At 36.6% G+C, this 20872-nt stretch overlaps 1 protein-coding gene across 1 annotated transcript in view; it reads left to right on the top strand.

Moving 5' to 3' along the window:
• ZFPM2 (zinc finger protein, FOG family member 2) overlaps positions 1-20872 on the top strand; it is a 462647-nt gene that overhangs the window by 239034 nt on the left and 202741 nt on the right. The window lies entirely within an intron of this gene.

A 20872-nucleotide genomic window follows, 5' to 3' on the forward strand; every position in this document is an offset into this window, starting at 1 on the left:
AAAACTGGGATGTCTTCCAAGTGGTCTGTCTCTGACAGTATTATATGTAGAATTTAGAAGGAAACAGGTTAATCATACTAAATGGTTATCTAGTAAGGTCATTTATAAGGTTGTGGCTTTATCTGCTTAGCCAGACTAATATTGTCCATATTTAATAATATATACAAATGCTTTTAGTTTTTAGATGACACAGATTAATTGTCATGCATTACAAGTTTACATGATGAACAAGGAATAAACAGCCTTGATATTGCTTGGTAATACTATTTGTACCTTTAAGAGTGAGAATGAGTGACCAGCATCATAATTTTTCTTGTTAACTTTTTTGTAAAAATTCTGAGATCAGAAAGTCTACCTCTAGGAAAGATTGTATGGACAATTGATTGATTAGATGTTTTAAAAAGTTATGGAAAGATGGAATATTTGGTTACATTTAAACTTCATTTCTTAATTGAATGTTAGCTTCCTATTGCAGCTGTAGCAAATTACCACAAACTGTGGCTTAAAACAACCCAAATTCATCATCTTGTAGTCAGAAAGGAATCTCTCTGGGCTAAAATCAAAGTGTCTGCAGGGCTGAGTTTTTTTCCTGGAGCTTCTGTGGGGGGAAATCTGTTTTCTTTGCTTTTCTGTCTTCTAAAGGTTGTCCACAACCTTTGGCTTCCAACCCCCTTCCACCTTCAAAACCAGCAGTGGCTGATAGAGTCTTTCTCATATCTTTATTCTGACTCTTGTTTCTCCCCCTTCCACATTCAAGAACGCTTGTGATTACATTGGGCCCACCTGGGTAATCTAAGGTACTTTTGCAACTTTAATTCCATCTGCTTTCTTAATTCCCTTTTGCCTTGTAACATTCACAAAGTCCAGGGATCAGGACATTAGGACTTCTCCTATTATAAGTAACAATACAAGTGATAAAACTTGGGGATAAAAACGTTTTATATTCTTTAGGAGATCCAGAAATTATTTATATGTATGGAAGTCCTTCTCTCTAAATGCCATTTTTGTAGGAAGAGTTTCATGCCTGCTAAATATCTCCATCTACACTGGGGGTCGGGGTGAGACATAAAAACTCCCAGGGGGGTTTTGACAAGTGTGCTCAACTCAGCAACATTGCTTGCCTTTTTCAATTGAGTACATGAAAGAAATTTCTTCTTCAAGCTATTACAGGAGAGAAACTGGTATGTGCGGATTTTTGCTCATTTACTGCCATGTGGATGAGACAGAGGTCATTGATTTAACTAAAAGTAATGATTGGAATAAATAAGAAACATTTGTGTCATCAAAGTTTCAAACAACATAAAAGGTTCTAGGGGTGTGTTTTTACTTCCTAAATCCATGTGTTTAATCCATAAAAGGATGAAGCAGGAGACTGTACCTGTGTTTAAGAACCAAACAAGTTGATAGACCAGGCTAAATATTTAATAATCTGGGCAGTTTAATTTGTGGTGGTCCAGTGCACCTACTTCAGAAGGGGTTTGAGAAGTGGCTTCACGAACGCTGCAGACCTTAGTTGGTTGAGTTGTATTAGTGGACTGTTCTGCTGATTCCTTTGATAGAGTAATATTAGCTATTATACTACTTTATCAAGCAAAGACAAGAGGAAGATTGTGTCAGCATCAAAGGGTGAATTAAGTGCTATTCAAAACTCATTTTATCTGGGGGTTTCTATTGGTTCTTTAGCATTGCTTTAAAAATGTTGTAGGCAATAAGATATTTATCTTATTTGTCACTGTATATCAGACACCAACATAAACTTTCGTCATTTCTCTGATATTTCTTCAAGAGTGTACTGCCATTGAAGTGGCAGCTATCGTTGCTGTAAGAAATGCATGTTTTCCCCTTTATTACATCAACATAATATCTCTATGAAAATGCAACCTTTGATTAATCTTTATATCATTATATATATGTAGACTGGTGCTTTTTACACATTTTTAACGTATGCTAAATTGTGATGTGTGGAAAGTAAACCTATTTGTGGAACTTTAATTTTCCAGTGAAATATTTTTAGACAGATGATATCATTTGGTTCTTTTTTCATGCTTCTATACCACTCTAAAGCTATCTTGTGCCATACATAATATCTTTTAAAGGATTCAATTTATAGTTATGAAGTTTTTGGTGTTTTTGATACTATTTGAAGTGAATGACTGCTCTTTAGGGTATCAAAAACCAATCGTGGGGAATAGTTTTTTAATAGAAAATAATCTTAATACCCTAATTTTCTCCTTTTTTCTTAGGATTTAAATATTTAATTCATGTTAATTCCCTAAACTATAGCATTTTCTCTATTTTTAAATGTAGTTGCTTTGCTAAAATATACTTAAAAATTTTTTTTGACAATAACATTCTTTTCCAGAATTTACTTTTGATTTTATGTCATTAAACACTACTAATACTAATATTGACACTATTGTTACTTCTGTAGAACAGTTGTCTAAGTTATACTTCGTACTTATTTTTTCTAGACACTATGTGGAGAATTGGAAATGGATTAGCTCCCTTACTCCTCAGAACAAACCTATGAATTTGGTTCTATTTTTATTTATTTATTATTGAAGTATAGTTGATTTACAATGTTGTGTTAGCTTCAGGTATACAGCAAAGTGATTCAGTTGTGCATATATATGTCTATTCTTTTTAAGATTCTTTTCCCTTATAGGTTATTACAAAATATTAAATATAGTTTCCTGTGCTATACAGTAGATCCTTGCTGGTTATCTATTTTATACATAGCAGTGTGTATATGTTAATCCCAACCTCCCAGTTTATGCCTCCCTCCCTTACCCCATTGGTAACCACAAGTTTGTTTTCTATGTCTGTGAGTCTATTTCTGTTTTGTATGTAAGTTCATTTATATCATTCATTTTTTTAAATTCCATATGTAAGAATATCATGTGATATTTGTCTTTCTCTTTCTGACCACTTCACTTAGTGTGGTAATCTCTAGGTCCATCCATGTTGCTGCAAATGGCATTTTTTGTTCTTTTTTAATTGCTGAGTAATATTCCATATCTTCTTTATCCATTCATCTGTCAGTGGACATTTAGGTTGTTTCCAGGTCTTGGCTATTGTAAATAGTGCTACTCTGAACATTGGGGTGCATGTATCTCTTGGAATTATGGTTTTGTCTGGACATATGCCCAGGAGTGGGATTGCAGGATCATACATTAGCTCTATTTTTAGTTTTTAATGAATCTCCATACTGTTCTCTATAGTGGATGTATCAATTTACATTCCCACCAAAGTGTAGGGGGGTTCCTTTTTCTCTACACCTTATCCAGCATTTATTTTTTGTAGACTTTTTGATGATGGCCATTCTGACCGGTGTGAGTGGATACCTCATTGTAGTTTTGATTTGCATTTCTCTGATAATTGGTGATGTTAAGCATCTTTTCTTTTTTTCTTTAAACTTTATTTTATATTGGAGTATAGCCGATTAACAATGTTGTGATAGTTTCAGGTGCACAGCAAAGGGACTCATCCATACATACACATGTATCTATTTTCCCCCAGACTTCTGTCCCATCCAGGCTGCCACATAACATTGAGCAGAGTTCCCTGTGCTATACACTAGGTCCTTGTTGGTTATCCATTTTAAATACAGCAGTGTGTACATGACGACCCCAAACTCCCTAACTATCCCTTCCCCCCATCCTTCCCCCTTGAATTTGGATCTGTTTAAAACTATATTTATAGATAAGAAAATAAAGGCTCAGGCCTTTTGATTCCAGAATCTGTGTTTTTAAAGACCAGGCCACGCTCCTCCTCAATAGTATCTATAACATGATTTGAGTATGATAAAATTGTTAGGGATTTCTTTACATGAATTCTAAGTTTATAAAAATCTCTGGGTGAAAATATGCAGTGATTAGAGGTAGACTCTTTTTTTCTTACTTTGGGCAAAATATTTGTTATCATACTTCATAACTATCATGACTGAGGAGTTATGAGTTAATTCAAAGACTACCACAATTTTATTACCTCTTTATATTTGGACAGTACTTTAATATGTGTTTTATATCATGAAGATAAATTTTCTTTACCATAAAATGTATAGCCTACTAAACCTTCTTTACCCAACCTGGAATCAAGTTTGGAATTAGCACACTCTTTTAAATTAGCACACCCTTTTATTTGCTTATTCGCCAACCAACGTAATGTTACTCTGTTCAGACTCATGGTGTCGTCTCAAGAGATCCAGCACACTAATTAATCCAACACAGTAATTAATTGAGTCACCATGCCAGATGTCAAATCCTTTTTATATCTTTCAAGTTCCCATCTTGAAGTGCATTAGCAATATGCCACCTTCTGCAGGAAGCCTTTGCAGACCAGGCATTTGGATGTATATAGAACATTTCCAGAAATATAGGCTATATAGAAACACCAAATGAATTGATTTGACAAAAAGTTTTCCTTGGAACCATGTAACACACTGAACACAGAAATAAATAATCTTTTGCTCACACCTCATTATCTTGTTAGATATTTCATGCTTAATAGCAACATATAGTTAATATTTTCATTGGGCCAGATAGGGGTGAAAGTGCTTTATAAGTTTTATATCTCATTAGTTCTTACTTAAGCATATGAGAAGATAATATCCGTTTTTTCCTCCTTTGTTATCGAGGAGGAAACTGCTACTGTGAGAAGTTGAATGACTAGCCCAAGGTCACCTCAATCTGACTTGAGAACCCATGTTGCAATCGAATACTGTCTGAGGAATTTTATCTGTAATATAGGGATAATAATGCTACCTAGCTTATCAGAACTTTGTAAAGACCAAATGAGGTAACACACATGAGTTATCCAGAAATACTGACTACTGTTACTGCTCAGTCACCTGTAAAAATGGGTCCATTAAAATCTGTCAAGTTTAAAACTGAAAAGACACTCCGAATTAAATAAGTAAAGCTATAGACTTTTGGCATTTGGGGATTTTACATGCCTAAGTTTTACTATTTTCCAAGGACACTGTATTAGTCTGGGTTCTCCAGAAAAACAGAATAGGGTGTAGGGTGTGTGTGTGTGTGTGTGTGTGTGTGTGTGTGTGTGTGTGTGTGTGTGTGTGTGTGTGTGTGTGTGTGTGTGTGTGTGTGTGTGTGTGTGTGTGTGTGTGTGTGTGTGTGTGTGTGTGTGTGTGTGTGTCTAGAGAGAGAGTGAGGGGGAGAGAGAGAGATTTATTATAAGGAATTGGCTCACATGATCATGGAGACCGGCTAGGTGAAAATCGGTGGTTTAGGTCAGCAGGCTGGAGAGTCAGTGGTGTAGATGAAGTTTGTTACTTGGGGAGGCCAGTCTTTTTGTCCTATTCAGGCTTTCAACTGATTGGATGAGGCTCACCCACATTACAGAGGGCAGTCTGTTTTACCCAGAGTTCTCTGATTCAATTGTCAATCTCAACCAAAGCTCCTTCCAAGTTAATACACAAAACTAACCATCACAGGTTCCAAAGGTCTATGGTATATTGTGAGTTTCAGTTTTTTCAGGCAGTCTTACGCCCCTGAATGAATTGTTAGCCAGCAAGTGAGCCTAGTTTTTTTTCCAACATCCTACCTCTGTGCCAAGGAATAACTTAACGTGCTATCATGGTGACACAAATTTCATGTTTTTGAAAGTCTTATAATTTTATTCATTGAAAATATCAAAGGACTATTGAAAAGGAAGGAATTTTTAAAATCACTTTAAATTGTGATCAATATCTGTTTTGGAGGTGTTTTAGAATTTCTATATTTATATGTTGTGCCTTTGATGTTTTCCCATTTTCTCCTGAGGACAGAGATCTTTGTAATATGCTAAAATCTCTGCTATGCTAGCCGAGGTAAGTGCTTAATAATGATCAAACAACCTTTATATAGAAGGTTAGGTGTCTCTAATATTAGTGACATTTGCCCTCTCTGTCTTTTGATATGTCAGCTGTCAGTAGCTAACGAGTCTTATTCAGCGAGCGGCATGCTGGAATCATGCAACATGCATACTTAATTAAACAGAACATAAATAGAAAGTCCCAGGTTACTTAATACATAATAGTAAACTTATCACAATCTGTTTAATCCAACAAATGAAATTTGACATAGAAATTTCATTTTATTGATGCCATTCAATCAGAATAGAGCCTTGTTTTATTTTCCCATGAGATTGTGACATTGAATTCTACAAATAGGAAATACACATATAAAGGATACTATAGGCAAAATTTTATTGACTTAATAATGACATAATGCATACATTAAATTCCACCTTACATTTTTTAAGATAGTTATTAACATAGAAATGTGGTTGAGGAAAGAATTAGAGATTCCTGATCACATCACAGGGAAATATTAGAATTGTTAGATATCTCCATTGCTCCCCTTCTAGTTCTAACTCTTCCAGTACCCGTCTCTGAGCCCATTCATTGCCATGGTCTTCAAGCTTCATGTTGTACACACTCTAGAGCAACTATATCCCTATCCATGTGTCTCTAGCGTTCACCTGTATCGCCAAAGGCTGCTTAGTGGAATCATCTCTGACTTTCTATTTGAGAACATTTCTTCCAGCCTTAGGAGCAAACCTAACTGCAAGCCTGGCAAGCTGGAAGTGCTGGAGAATTAACGCTTCCAAAAGTAATCCTCAACCACTTATGGGCAGAAGTAGGTGGATAAATACCCCTGCTTCCTCACCTCTCCATTAGGATATGAGAAGTGTTCTACACAGTCTCTTGGAATTTGCCAGTGAAATTGAAGTCCAGCTGGCTTTATAACACAGCGTTTATGGGTTTTCTTTCCCTTCCTCCTTCCTCCTCCACACCTCTAACTGAATTTTTCTGAGATCACCCCTCCAATAAACTACTGACACTTGAATCAGTCTCAGGGTAACCTTCTGGGAAAGCCATACCAACACAGCTTCTAGGATACAATAATGAAGTAAATTGGAAAGTTATATCCAAATTATTGTTGAGATTCTAGACGACATAGATTTTTTTTAAATTGTTAGTATTCAATTCTAGATCACTGCCTCTGGCAAATAATATATACTCAATAGATTCTCTTTAAAATAAAAATCTGATCTAATTGAATTTCCTTACCAGGGGCAGTCTGACTGACTCTACCCATACCCTCCCATCTCCACCCTCTGAATGATATAATTTATAATGCTGCTGAGGCATGACTTTTTGTGGGGTCTTATATTTCTTTTCATTGATGTTGACATTGTGAACAATATCCTCCTTTTAATATTCATTCTAATCTGGGCTCAGGACTCCCATACTTTCCTACTTCTTATGTCTCTCTCGGTCTTGGCTCTTTTGAATTTAACTGTGAGTGTTTCCCAAAACACTCCGGCCTTTCTTCTCTTCTCCCTCTGTTTCCAGTGCCTCAGGGAGCTTATCCACTTGCAAAGCTTCAGCTCCTAATTTACAAATGACATTTAAATTAAAAAATCTCTAACCTTGGCTTTCTACCCTTTCTCTAATAGCACATTTCAACTGTTTTACAAGCCTTTCCCACTGACTTCCTCCAACTAAACAGTCAGGAGGCGAGTTTATTACTGTTTCCCCACACTGTCTCCCTGTTCTTCTCGCTGACTTCCAAATTTTAGTCACCTTTAATCCAAAGTCTCTCCCTCTCCTTTCCTGCCTCTGCAGGAAGTTCTTTCTATGAGTTTTCCCATGTTTCCCTCCCATTTCTACCTCTCCTTCTCTCACATCTCAAATGCCTATTTACATATGTAGTCACATACACACACACGCACCCCTCTCTTTTATTGGTTATAACTAACACCCTTGTTTTTGTCATCCACTCAGAGCCAGACATCTTCCAGGACTCTCCTTTTCATGTCCAGAAACCAAGTACCATAATTCCTGCTTTCTTCGTTTCTGTTCCCTTCTTTCTGTTCCTGCCACCACTGCTGTAGGTGAAACCGCCATCATTTCTTCCTTGATTATCACAGTATTCTTCTAACTTTCTTCCTGCCTTCCTTCTTGCCTCCTTTTTCTTTACCCAAATCACAGTGTGTCCTAAAAGCAAAACTAATCACTTGTGTGCTTAAGACATCCTAAAGGGCACAAGAGAACCCAAACTTATGGTGAAAGGGTCTTCATGACATCACCTTCTCGACTCTTACACCCCTTTTCCACTCTCAGTGTAAGTTTCAGTCCACCTCAGCTACCTGCAGTGCTCTGAAAATATTCCTGTCTTACATCTCTATGCATTTGGCCGTGCTGTTTTATCATCCTAGAAAGCCCTATGACCTACCCCTCAGCCCCTCTTCATCACATTAACTCCAATTGTTACTTCAAGACTCAGCCCAAGGTTACCCCAAAGTGGACCTTCCCTAAAGCCTCCAGTCTGGAATAGATATCCACTCCTCCAGTATTTCCATGATCTTTAGGTTTACTACGATAAGAACATTTCTAACATAATTCCAAATGTCTACTTACTTGTCTGTCTCCCCTGCAGACTGTATGCTCCTTATTTATCTTCTATATTTGTATCCTTCTTACCTAGAACAATGTCTGGTTCAAAGCAAGTCCTCAATAAATAACCTTTAGAGAATGAGTCAATTAATCCTGTCCTTTAACTTTTCTCCAGTAACAGTGAATGAGGCACATCTTTCTTTATTCATCTTTCTTTATTTATTCTTGTATTCTCCCTGAGTCTTTTACCCATTTTTCCTGCCTCCCCTGAGATCTTACTTCATCTGCCCAAGTTAACAATACAATACTACAGTTAATGCCATCTTCTGCCTGTTTTGTTTATATTTTTTGCTTAATCTCATTTGAGGGTAAATATATAATAGGGGAGGGCAATGACCTCTATTTCTTCAGTTTTTACCCAATAAAAAGATATGCCCATGATGGCTTCTTGGTAAATATTAAGTAATTTCAGTGTAAGATTTGCGCCCCTTTGAAGCAGTTAAAGACGACGAGGTGGTGAGCCCGTTGAGGCAATTATGATTTGTTTATAACAGAATCCGTTTTAGATCCCTCAGTATGACATGGGTGAAGGCCAAGAAGGTATTCTGCTCTACCATGCTTTCTGTGAAGTCTCATCCAGCATCGCACTTTCCAGTGACAAACCATCTGGGAAATTCCATCTGTCTCTGCTTGGAAACTGAGGTGGCAGTCGCCCACTGTGAGCAATTTTCTATTAACTTCTTGGATAAGATCAGTCAGATTTATACTGAATTGATGGGAACCGTAAGAGCAGGGTTGTTCCAAGAGAAGACAAATGTACAGATTCCTCTAATTGGACTTAAGCCAGTTTCATTCACGGATGCCCTTAGGTTCTAGTAGTGCAAGGACTTATAACCTTTTTAATTGTACCCTGTTCCTCTTGGGAAATGTTGGTGAAATTCGTTATTGATGGAGACTGTAGATTTGTCCCTTAGGGAGGCCAAGATCCTGGCGTCTCTTATACTCTGTCTGCCATGTGGAGAATTAATGGAAACTGAGTGGACAGGGAAACTGCTCCAAGAAGACATGAGGCAAGACATTTAGTGCAGCAGAGCCTTGGAAAATGGTGTGTTGGCCTGGTTTCTAGAATTAGAGGACAATTTTGTTGTTGTTTTGCTTGTTTGTTTGTAGAAAAGGGGAGAGCTCAGGGAGAGGAGAGCTTGGTATGGAGTCCCAAGTTAGTAAAAGCATCCTGTAGAATTTGAGTCAGAAAGAAAGAAACCAAACACCAAATAATTACTCCACAATTCAGAGCTCTAGAAGCAAACCAGCAAGGTCAATTACATATGGAGCCGAATGGACTTATTGTATTATAATGTAGGCATAGTGAGGTTGGCAGTGGATGGAATTATATTGTAATGTGGGAAAATAACCGTTGAAATGAAAACCTAAAGTTTGCATTTCCTGGTAATTTGTATCTGGCTCCAAAAAATACACCTTTTATATGTAGCTAGTCTGTCTGCTGATCTCAGTCTCCCTCTAATTTGCTTTTTCTTCTGACGGTGAAGTCTTTCTAGATACGTTATGTTTGGACTTGGATCTGAAAGGTAGGGACACAAAGACACAATTCCTTGCCGTATATAGACAGTTTTATTTATGGGTCTAACTTACTGGCCTGTGCCTGAAATTTAAACACATTTTTGCCCTTGGGTTATGATACCCGGCTAAACCTCTTTACTTATACTTAGGCCAAGTTTTAATAAACAAAACGCATCTTTTTTGTTTAAGATTATTCCTTGTTCCCTTTTTCTAGAATTCCAAGGAGAATTTTATTGAAAGTGATCTTCTCATGGACTTATCAAAATGACTCTGTGATACGCTATTAATTTAATCAATGTCTGGAAGGAGTAGTTGTCCATATCATTATTTAATGTGATTAAAGTTGCTCTACTAAGAAGAGTATGTGTGTAAAGTTGAAGAGACTAATGAGAAGCTCTACCTTTTCCACAGAGTATAGGTATGAAAGATGAAGTCTGGCTTTTGGTTTATACATCCAGTTACTCTTTATGGAGTAGTTCCTGTTCGTAGATCTTTTTTCACCCTTCAGTGTCCCTTAGGGGAGAGAATCTCTTTTCCCTCTGGGGAGTCTATCAGATTCTTGGGTGGTGAGGAAGTATGTTGCAAAATATAACTCTGTTGTTCTCATAACACAAATTATAGAAAAATACTTTTGGCTGGAGGAGAAGGTAAAATGAGAAAGCATGTGAGGAGTACCTGTTTACAAAGTTGACCCAAAGTTCCATCGATTATTTTATGATATATCTGGCATGCCTTTCAAAGTCTTTCTCCTTGACTGTTTTGGAGACTTGCTGTTCCACAACTCTTTTTAGAACAATTGGTTTGGCACGTGCACTTACCTGTCATTTGCGTGGTTATAATAAATATTGTTCCAATGTTACGAGAATTTAGCAGTGATGTCAGCTAGGCATAATAATTAATTCATTCAGTAACTTGGAGATGGTAACTGTGAAAGAATGGACATAAGTGCTATTTTGTATTCCTTCTGCTTGATCTTAAAAATCAATATTACTTAGGCATAATCCTTTAAATATAAAATATTAGACTCATAAAATATCAGACTCTGTTTTTTAACTATCAACAGGTATTCCCAGGACACCATTAATCAAACATCATAACTTGACATTAGCTCTCAGTTAGCATTGTCAATCTTTAGTTTCGTAAGAGGTTTTCCTGGTGTAGGCAGGTTTGTGAGTCTGATCCTGTCCAAACCACTCCTGCAAGGTGATGTTGTATGATGTCCAGAGGCAATAATTCTTACGTACATTTATAAAAGAAAAATAAAGTAATATTTCTAAAATGCTTTTGTAAACTTGAGAAATTATTTGAGAAACTCTTTTCTGGAGATGAACATCTCTTTTCCTTGTTAATTTAAGTATTGAATTTAAAGTCATTCTTTATTATTCATTTACTTTTATATCACTTTTTAAATAAAATCCTTTGCCCTAGTTCAACAAAACTGTGCTTCTTGATTCTAGTAATCTGTATGTCATTTGTGCTATTCTATATGTTTTATATCTCTTTCTATTTTAAAGGTCAGGAGCTCAGAGTCAAGCATAGGGTTACGTGTGTTAGTCTTGTGGTTTTCTCATACTCTTTATTTTCTCGGGGTCAGAAGGAGCACAGATTGTCTCTGTGTCTTTGGTAGAGTGTCTCATACAAGGCTGGATTCAGAAAGTGACAGCCAGAGCTGTGGTGTCATCTGAAGGCTCAACTAGGAGAAGTTCTGCTTGAAAGGTCACTACATGGCTGTTGACTCAGTTCCCTGCCTCCTGGGCTTCTCCATAGAGCAACTCACAGCATGGCAGCTGGCATCTCTCTGAGCAGGCAAATGAGACAGCAATACAAGGAGCCCAGGACTGAAATCAGTCCTTTTGCTACCTAGTCTCGGAAGTGGGCATCCCATCACTTTTGCTGAATTCTATTCATTGGAATTGACTCACTAGGTCCAGCCCACCCTGAAGGGAAGGAAATTGCACATAGGCTTGAAACCAAAGGCTGTGATCACTGGGGGCCTCTCACAGGCTGTTTACCACTAAAAGTAATTTGCATAAATAGTTACCTGGCCTCTGAATAAGGAAGGACTTTCAAATAATAGTAGCAATGGGAGAAATCACAAAAGAAAATCCAATTAATTTGAATAGAAGAGACTAAATCATATATTATAAAACATCATAACCAAAATCAAAGTTTAACTGGTAAGTAAAAGACATTTGTGAAAATGAGATACATTTTATTCTCGTTTTCGAAGGTAAAAAAGGTCTTCCACATAGAAGGTCATGAATAAATTCTTGATTAATTTGTTTAGAAATTGTGAGGACAGAGAAAGATGAATTAAAATATATGAAACATAAGTTATACAAAATCTAATGGGAAATAAGAACCAGAGGCAGATTGTTTGCTGAGTATTTCTTCTCCTTCAGTAGTTTTGAGAAACATACACTAACATATTGTAAAGATCAGAAATGGGGAGAAAGCATGGGAAAGAGCCCATGATGTGGTCGATGTAGCCTGATGCTAGTCCCAACTGTTATTACGCAAAGTGGATGTGCTATCTCGGGTAATCACACCTGCTCTCAGTTTCCTCATTTATAAAATGGGGGTATTATACCACCCCTATATCTTAGAGTTGTTGTAAAATTATATAAAATTATATGCATTTAGTCACTTTGAAAAATATACAGATTATTATACAAACCTAGATTACTTTTTATTATGCCTGTGAATAGAAAGTAGATTACTCGTTCCTTTAATTCACCAAGCAGTGCTTCAAACCTTTTCTCTTCAGTCCCCTCTCTGAACATACTTAAAAAGCATTTTTGGTTGTCATTGTACGTATGCATCTTCATACACACGTGCACACATGTATTTATATACACACAAACACACACATACTCATCGATTAGCTAGCATCAGTATTCTGAGAACTCATAGCCTAGAGGAGTACAAGGTATGAACTTAGAGCATTTATCATCTAAGGAGACAATCACCACAGAAGCAGAGAAAAAACATGTACTTTTAGGAAGAGAAAGAGAGGTTAAGCGGTCAAACTGCTTTTGAATTATGCTGGCTTCTTTGTGTTTTCTTTTTGTAAGGAGTTATTCTTCAGAAAGCATTTCTCAGGTGGGTGATTGGGGATTTCAGACACCTGGAAAAGTAATTTACCCTGATCCACTTTTGAGTTACGTTTGTATTTTAAAATGTTAACTCAATTCTTTCATTCCTTATGGCATTTTAGAGCTCAGTACAGAACAGCGTGAATAAGGCAGTCATAATGCAGACAGCGATGCACCATAAAATAAGAAGACATGGGGGCAGAGTTCGGAAGAGCAAAGGCAGTTCACATGCCTTAAGTTTTAGCTTTTATGAAGAAGTCCAGCAAAGACCGTTTGTTTCTCATCACCCTATGTGTGAGCATTATCCCATGGGCAGGTGCAGCATCATTACCATTCTGCATCTTAAAGCCACTGATGCTCAGGCCCGTGTAGAATATTAGCCGGTGGAAGGTGCCCAGTGACGTCCTCATGTGCATCTGAGATAAGCATCGGGGGGGTCCAGGCACATGTCAAATAAAATATCTACAGGAAAAAATAAGACAGCATTTGCCTTTCCTGAAGTAGTTCAGAGGTGGCGAAAAGAGTTTATCCTTTATCTGAATATTGTCAGCAGGGAACATAGGCAGTTTTATAATGGTTGCATTCCTTCAAAACTTTGTGACAATTGAGAAAGTTGGACATGGGCAGAAGCGTTCCTCATCTTTGCTGATGCTCCAGACGGAGACGGTGGAGGGAAGAAGAGTGCGTGACAAAAGTCAACCCGTGGTCCGCTCCATGACTTCATTAATCAAGGGGAGGCGTTCTGAAAAATGTTTCTCTTTGGTTGCGGCCATCTATTTTTTGGTGTTAATCGGCGCCCTGTGGCAGGGTTTTGTGAAAGGAAACAATGAACAGTTGTAGCATCCCCCCTACGCGCAACTGCTGTCGCCCCTGTCAGAAGGCTCCGAGGGTGATGCAGGTCTGTATCATCCTGATAAGGAAAAGAGGATTCAGAATGGCTTTGGAGAGAATTCGTGGGAGTAGTGTGTGCCGTTTTGGACTAGATGAGCTATGGAATACAGCAGAGGCCCTTAATGGGATCCTAAGGGTTCAGTGCCAGACTTTCTGTGGCTTCTTGAAGATTTTCTAATGAAATATTTTGATGGTGAAATTCTGAGACTGTCAGAGGGGCTGAGGTTCAAGATGCTGTTTTCAGTTGTTTGTTCCATAAGCTGTGATGAGTCAATCCAGGTCAAAAAATAACACGAAAAGAAAAGAAAAAAAACAAAACAAAAAAACTCAAGAAACCTCCCACGGTATGTATGGAGGTCACTTTTACTCGGCTGACGATGCACTTCCATGCCACTGTCATCACAAGCTCTGTACAAGTGGCCCATGCATTTTATGTACTGTCGGTTCCTATTTTATGGCTAGATGAAATATGAAACTATCTTTTATAATGCTGATTCCATTTTGGCAGGCCTTTGGATCCACATATGGTTCAGTTAAACTGTTTTGGACCCTAATGTACCTTTGTTATTTATTGGGATTTTTTGAAAGGGGATAAATGTTCTATTTTCACTCTGGATTAAAAAACACACATTAAATGTTTCCTAAAAATTCATATAGCTGAGAGAATTCTAGTGAGCTTTAGAAACTGATCTGCTATTCTCAGCTCAAATAAAGTCATTCTTACCCATGAAGGAAAAAAAAAAAAGGCAACTGAAGTTCTAGCAAAATAGAAGTAGTATTGTATAGAACAACACAATAAAATGAAAACAGAGAGCAGTTCGTAAACGGGGGCCAGGAAAGTTGTCATCCTGTAACCAGTTGTAATCTTTAAGCATGTTTGGGCTTACAGATGCTACTAGGATTTTCTTTCATTCATTCCACCGTTATTCTGGCACGTTATAAATAAACATACAGGCATGAAGAGCAGAAAACAAAGTGGTTGTCAGAAGGATGAATGATAGGCAGTGACCTCACATACCATGGATAGTACAATGCTCAGTTAGGCAGGCTTAGTTGCCTAGAGGTGAAGTGTAGTCCCTCTACTGAGGCCTGGCTGATAGAGACTCCCTCTTCAACTTTAATCTCTTTGTTTTGTTGAGTTTAACTCAGGCTCTTAACTTCTGTTTAAAAGAATGTCTGTATGTAAATATGAGGAAAGATAAACTAGAAGGAAAGTGACATGTTTACCAATGTCATTTCAAAGCACAACTTTTTCTTCCTTAAAAAAAGCTGGAAGGAGAGGTATATTTGGATAATAATAGTCGTACTTTGCATTTGTGAAGCACCTTCAGATTTTTCTTATATGGTCATCTATTTTTTTTAAATTAAATTTATTTATTTATTTATTTTTGGCTGCATTGGGCCTTCGTTGCTGTGCGCGGGCTTTCTCTAGTTGTGGCGAGCGGGGGCTACTCTTCGTTGCGGTGCACAGGCTTCTCATTGCACTGGCTTCTCTTGTTGTGGAGCACGGGCTCTAGGACACGCAGGCTTCAGTAGTTGTGGCATGTAGGCTCAGTAGTTGTGTCTCACGGTCTCTAGAGCGCAGGCTCAGTAGTTGTGGCGCACGGGCATGTGGGATCTTCCCAGACCAGGGTTCGAACCCATGTCCCCTGCATTGACAGGCCGATTCTCAACCACTGCACCACCAGGGGAGCCCCCTGGTCATCTATTTTTATTTGAAGTTAATCACTAAATAAACTTGCTAGAATGGGCACAATCTAAACTTTTGGCCATTGGTTACCTAAGGAGCTGGATAAAAGAGTGGAGATGGACCCATTTTAACTTATCACCCTAATCCCCCACCAAATTGTATGCCTTCCAAGTGGTATATTATTTTTATCTTTTGTACAGTTATTTTATCCTTTTTACATGACAGGGTAGTGGAATAATTATTTTTATTATTTCATAACTAATTTAACAGTCTTCCCCTGCTATTAACTGCTAGCAATTGAATGACTAAAATCTCTTTCTTTCTCTAATGTTAGATGTATTGTGCTAAACATCTTGAGGAAAATGTGACTCAATATTTATTAAAGTACGTGCTGTAAGTGAGGAACTCTGCTAAGAAGTGAGGGTACAAAAATCTGAATTCTTACCAAGCAGAATTACTTCTTGTATAAGTATTTAAACATAACTGAATTCTATCCATAGCCTTTATATAATACTTTAAGCAAACCTAGCACACAAAAAACCACATTCACACACACTCAGCCATGCACACACATAAGTCTACACACACACACACACACACACACACAAACACTCTCTAAATGGTTGATTGTTAAGCCAATAAATAAGATTAATATTTTCATTTTATTTTGTTTAACTCAACTTTCCTAAATAAAAGAATCTCATGAAATAAAGCACACCTCTATTGTTGAACAAGTTACATAAACTTAATATTTTTCCTGTCATTAGACAACATTATAAATGTTGACAATGTTTCTCATTTTTTCCTCATAATTTTATTATTTTATCTCATGGCAAAACACAAAATCGCAAATTATCATAGAGATATTTTAAGTACTCCAGTAGGTAACTTGGAATAAATATAGAGCATTTTAGGTGAATAAATTTGGAGCATGAAAAAGATGTTTTAATTCTTGATCACCTGGAGAGTTATAGAAAGTTCCAGTTTTGTTAATGGCAAATATAGTAAGAAAAGAAAAAGAAAATGTGAGAAATGAAAAAATATGCAAACATAAAATGCAAAGTGCTCTCTCATATTATTTGATATCCTGTGAGTTTCCATTTCCCCTTACTCTGTATTCTCTATGCGTCTGAATTATTGAGAACTGTCCCTAACCTTTGTTGAGATGATATAATAAGTATTTTGTGATTTTTCAGGATTCAAACAATTTAATTGAATTAGGGATACTGAATTGTATGTTCGGTTCTCAGTATTTATCTTTAAAATTAAGAAATAGAGTGGTTTGGTAACATTATTTTTGTGAATTATTGCTAATATTTGCTGCGAGTTTTATATACCACTCACATTGTAGGAACAAAAGAATACTCAATCTTTTGCTGTTTTCATACCTCCTTAGCCACTGAAGGCATTGAAAAGAGAAGCAAGTCATCTCCTTTCAGCTTGTTTGACAGCATCCAGAGGAACATGGAGCCAACTATTTGAGTTGCATCTTCTCAATAGTTCTCCAACTATCTTTTACTAGTTCATATGCAGTTATCTTAAAGTTGAAAGGAAGGGAAATCAGTAGAAACAAGAAGTACAGTCCATTTTAGCGTATCACTTCCTACGATCAAGCTTTCACTTACCTCATTTTACTGTATTGTTTTACCATAGTTTCTCCTGAAAGGCATTGTAGTGTGAGCTGAATATTTTTTAACATCAAATAATACAGAGTATTCATAACGTTTCTGGAACTTAAGAATTTCTCAGTAATTTGCTTCTATTTTGCAGATGTGACTCATCTCAGTTCTACATAATCCATGTTGACTAACTGTGAAATAATAGAATTAAAAATTTTTTTTAAACTAGTGAACCTAACAGGGTAAAAGTGTTGGATTCCATCAGTGTTTCACCTGGGCGTTAATATTAATACTCTGTTGGTAACAGGGAAGTTCTTTCCTCATTGGGGTATGTGGGAATAAAGCAGATTCCCCAGCAAAATGACTGAATGTGCACTAGAGTTGCTTAAGTTGGCACTTGAGTTTCTTTTTATGCTTTAAGAAGAATGCTGCATACTGAATACAATTGAATATACTAGAAAACTGATAAAAGAGAGGTAACTTCATAACTCCACAGGCATTAATTATATTTTTATAGTTTCCATTGATATTATAATGCTCTTTATGCCGTTAAAAATCTGATCCTAAATCAGGATGAACTTTATTATTATTCTATGTGCTCTTATTTATGAGATGGTAGGTAAGTTTTTATAATATTTCTATTAACCTTACATTGAATGAAATATGATGACTTCTGAAATAGCTAAAGGAAAGAAGTTTCTTTTAATGACGATGTAATTAAAGGTGCTACAGATTTTTTTTAAATATGTTTCAGCATCTATTTCTGTCAAATTCTTGGAATAAACTGCACTGCATTTGTGACACAGCAAAATTTCTGGATCAGATTCTATCCACTCTTCTGTGAAAAGATCATCTTGGTTTTAAGCATTTAGTACCCAGTATGGCTGTTCTTAATTTGTCGTTGAGATTAGAATGTGGATATTTGGGTTAGAAAGTAAAAACTAGCCTTAAGCTTTTAAAAAAGAATTTACTTAACTGAGTCGGTCCAGATCTCCAGATTTCTCCCCTAATTCTATGCTCCCTCTTTAAAGACAGTAGCACTGATTTGTAAGGATTATTGTCTTTGGTTCCTGTGTCAGAGAGTTAAGAGGTGAGAGCAGTGGGATTGCATTTTCAGGATGCCACATGTGCACTCTTTGATCTGAGGTACAGTGTGCCCCAGGGAATAAGTTCAATCTTGATTTCGTTAGTCAGTCGTCCACTATCAGGTACCACTGCCCTGATTAGCAGGCTGAAGAAAAAGAGCATACTGTGGGAGTGTGTTACAAAGATGAAAAATAGTGATGAGTCTGTTGGCAACAGAGTCAGCCCCTGGTTTCACTATATGACTTTTGCTTTCTCTTTGCATAAATCCCCTTAGTGTGTGAAGGAACAAAAATCAGTATTTCCATATATCTTTCCACAAACTAATGATTTTTTTCAGGTAGCAATTTCCTTTCTTTGTTTAAATTCATTATTGCAAAATGGAAACTGGAAGGACAATTAGCAGGGTGCATTGTGGTGGTTGCTAAGAGAAACTCAAATATAGCTGCCTAACATTCCTGCCATTCTGTGAACCAAGCCAATAGCTAACTCTTGTAAAATGTTCGGAGTCTGGAAAACTAGCATCATACCTCTGCTCTTTCTACCCCTTCATCTGCTACATAGATGTAAAATAGTTCTCTGGACCCAGAGAGCGTCAGTATCCATCCATTAATCAGTGATATCTCTGCCAAAGCATTAGAGTCCAAAGATTTTCTGAATCGCTTGCCATGTGTCCTTTTCTCTTTGATCAAAGTAAAAGAGAGAATATCTCCAAACATGTGAGGGTATATGCTGACAACAACTGCAGCTCTTGGTCTCTTCAGATACATATTTGGGATCTGCCCATGTGTATTGTATATTGTGGTGTTGAGATAGAAATGGAGGTTCTGAAAAGAAGACTAAACAGTGGATAAACTTTTATCTTAAGTCTTTGCCAAATCTCACTATTCTATTTCAAAGTTAAAATCGTTTACTGAAAAAATATTAATTTTTATTTGTGAGTACCTTTTATAGAAAAATACAAGGTACAGATGTAGTTGTATCATAAATGCTTATGGTATGCTCATGTCCCACGAAAGTTATTTACTATTGTATTTGACCTTGTTGATGGGACCAGTTTGATAAGGTTAAGGTCAATGACTGCATTATTTTTAGACAAGATACAAATGTAGAATGTTCTGTTTTGCTTTACCATGTTAACAACTAGTAGCATTTAGAGTTCTCTGTGTACTGCTGATTTTAGCCATGCATTCGTCGTCAATGATTATCCAAAATATTTCAGCACCTGTAATTAATCACACATTTGAGAAAAGAAACACAAACTAAGATATAGTTTGGCTTTTCCCCCCTCCCAGAAAGCCTGGACAGAGTGCTACTAAGAATAATAACAGTGCTTGTAATAATCATAATCGTGCTTTCAATATATATGAAAAAAATCACTGAGAGAAAAATCCTTTTGATAACATTTTCTAATTTAATCCCCTTATATCATTTGCTTAACTTTATGTGTTGCATCATAGTGGTAAGAAAAGGACTGTCTATTTTATAAAAGAAGAGGGAGTAGTGACCTATTCAGTAGTAAGTTTCTAGCAAAAACATTTGTGTTCTATTAATTATTTAGACTAATGATCACTATTAGTCTTTTCTCATGCAAATATTTATTTAGTATCTTTTCTCATGCAAATATTTATTTAGCTCAATGTAACAAGCATAACAATTTCGGTAAGCAGCACTAGATTTATATAATAGACCTCCCAGGAGATAAAATCTTCTAGATGCCTTTATGGCTATTAAATTGTCATTAGTGAGTTTAAAAAGTCATCCTGACTTTTGTGTAGATTGCCTGCACTTCCCTGCTTCAATAAAAAGTTAAATAATGAAGTGATAATCGTGAGCTTTTCTGTACTAGGGCATAGGAGCCAAAGCATGAATGAATCAGTGTAGTACAAGAATCTTCAATTTAAAAGTTGAAGAAGCTTCTTTTGAACTATTTTTGTATTAAGGTACCTTACACAGTATCATGAGAGTATACTAGAGCTGGACCAAAGACTTAAGGAATATAAACAAACCTTTTCAATTTCTTGTGATGGAGATTAATTTATCAGGTTCATGTCTGTAGACTGCAAATAGTTAATGCATTTAACCTCATTCAGTAGCTAGAGCTAACCTGTTTATAAATACTCTAATTAGATCAAAGCATAGACATAACCAGAATGGCTGTAACAGGCAAAAAGACAAATGAATGCACCTGTATCAATAATAAAGGGACATTTTTCCCCTTACATGTTCATTTTACTAAAATCATTCTACACTTCCCTGTTCACTTAAAATCTAGTTATTCTAAACTTTGAAAAATGACTTCAAGAACACCTAGTGCCTTAAACTATGATTCTCAGCAACCTTGGTTTATCTCACTCAAATTTGTTTAGGCCCCAGTCAGGCCTGCTCGTTCCTGTGCCAGGATCTATTAATGATAATTACTTAGAATACTATCCCCATTCTGTGATACCATCACATCATTGTGAGGAAGATTGCGATCTTATCGCAGCCTATTCTGTTTAACTGTGACACTCCT

Source organism: Globicephala melas, chromosome 17 (assembly GCF_963455315.2).
Source record: "Globicephala melas chromosome 17, mGloMel1.2, whole genome shotgun sequence".
Classification (NCBI taxonomy): domain Eukaryota; kingdom Metazoa; phylum Chordata; class Mammalia; order Artiodactyla; family Delphinidae; genus Globicephala; species Globicephala melas.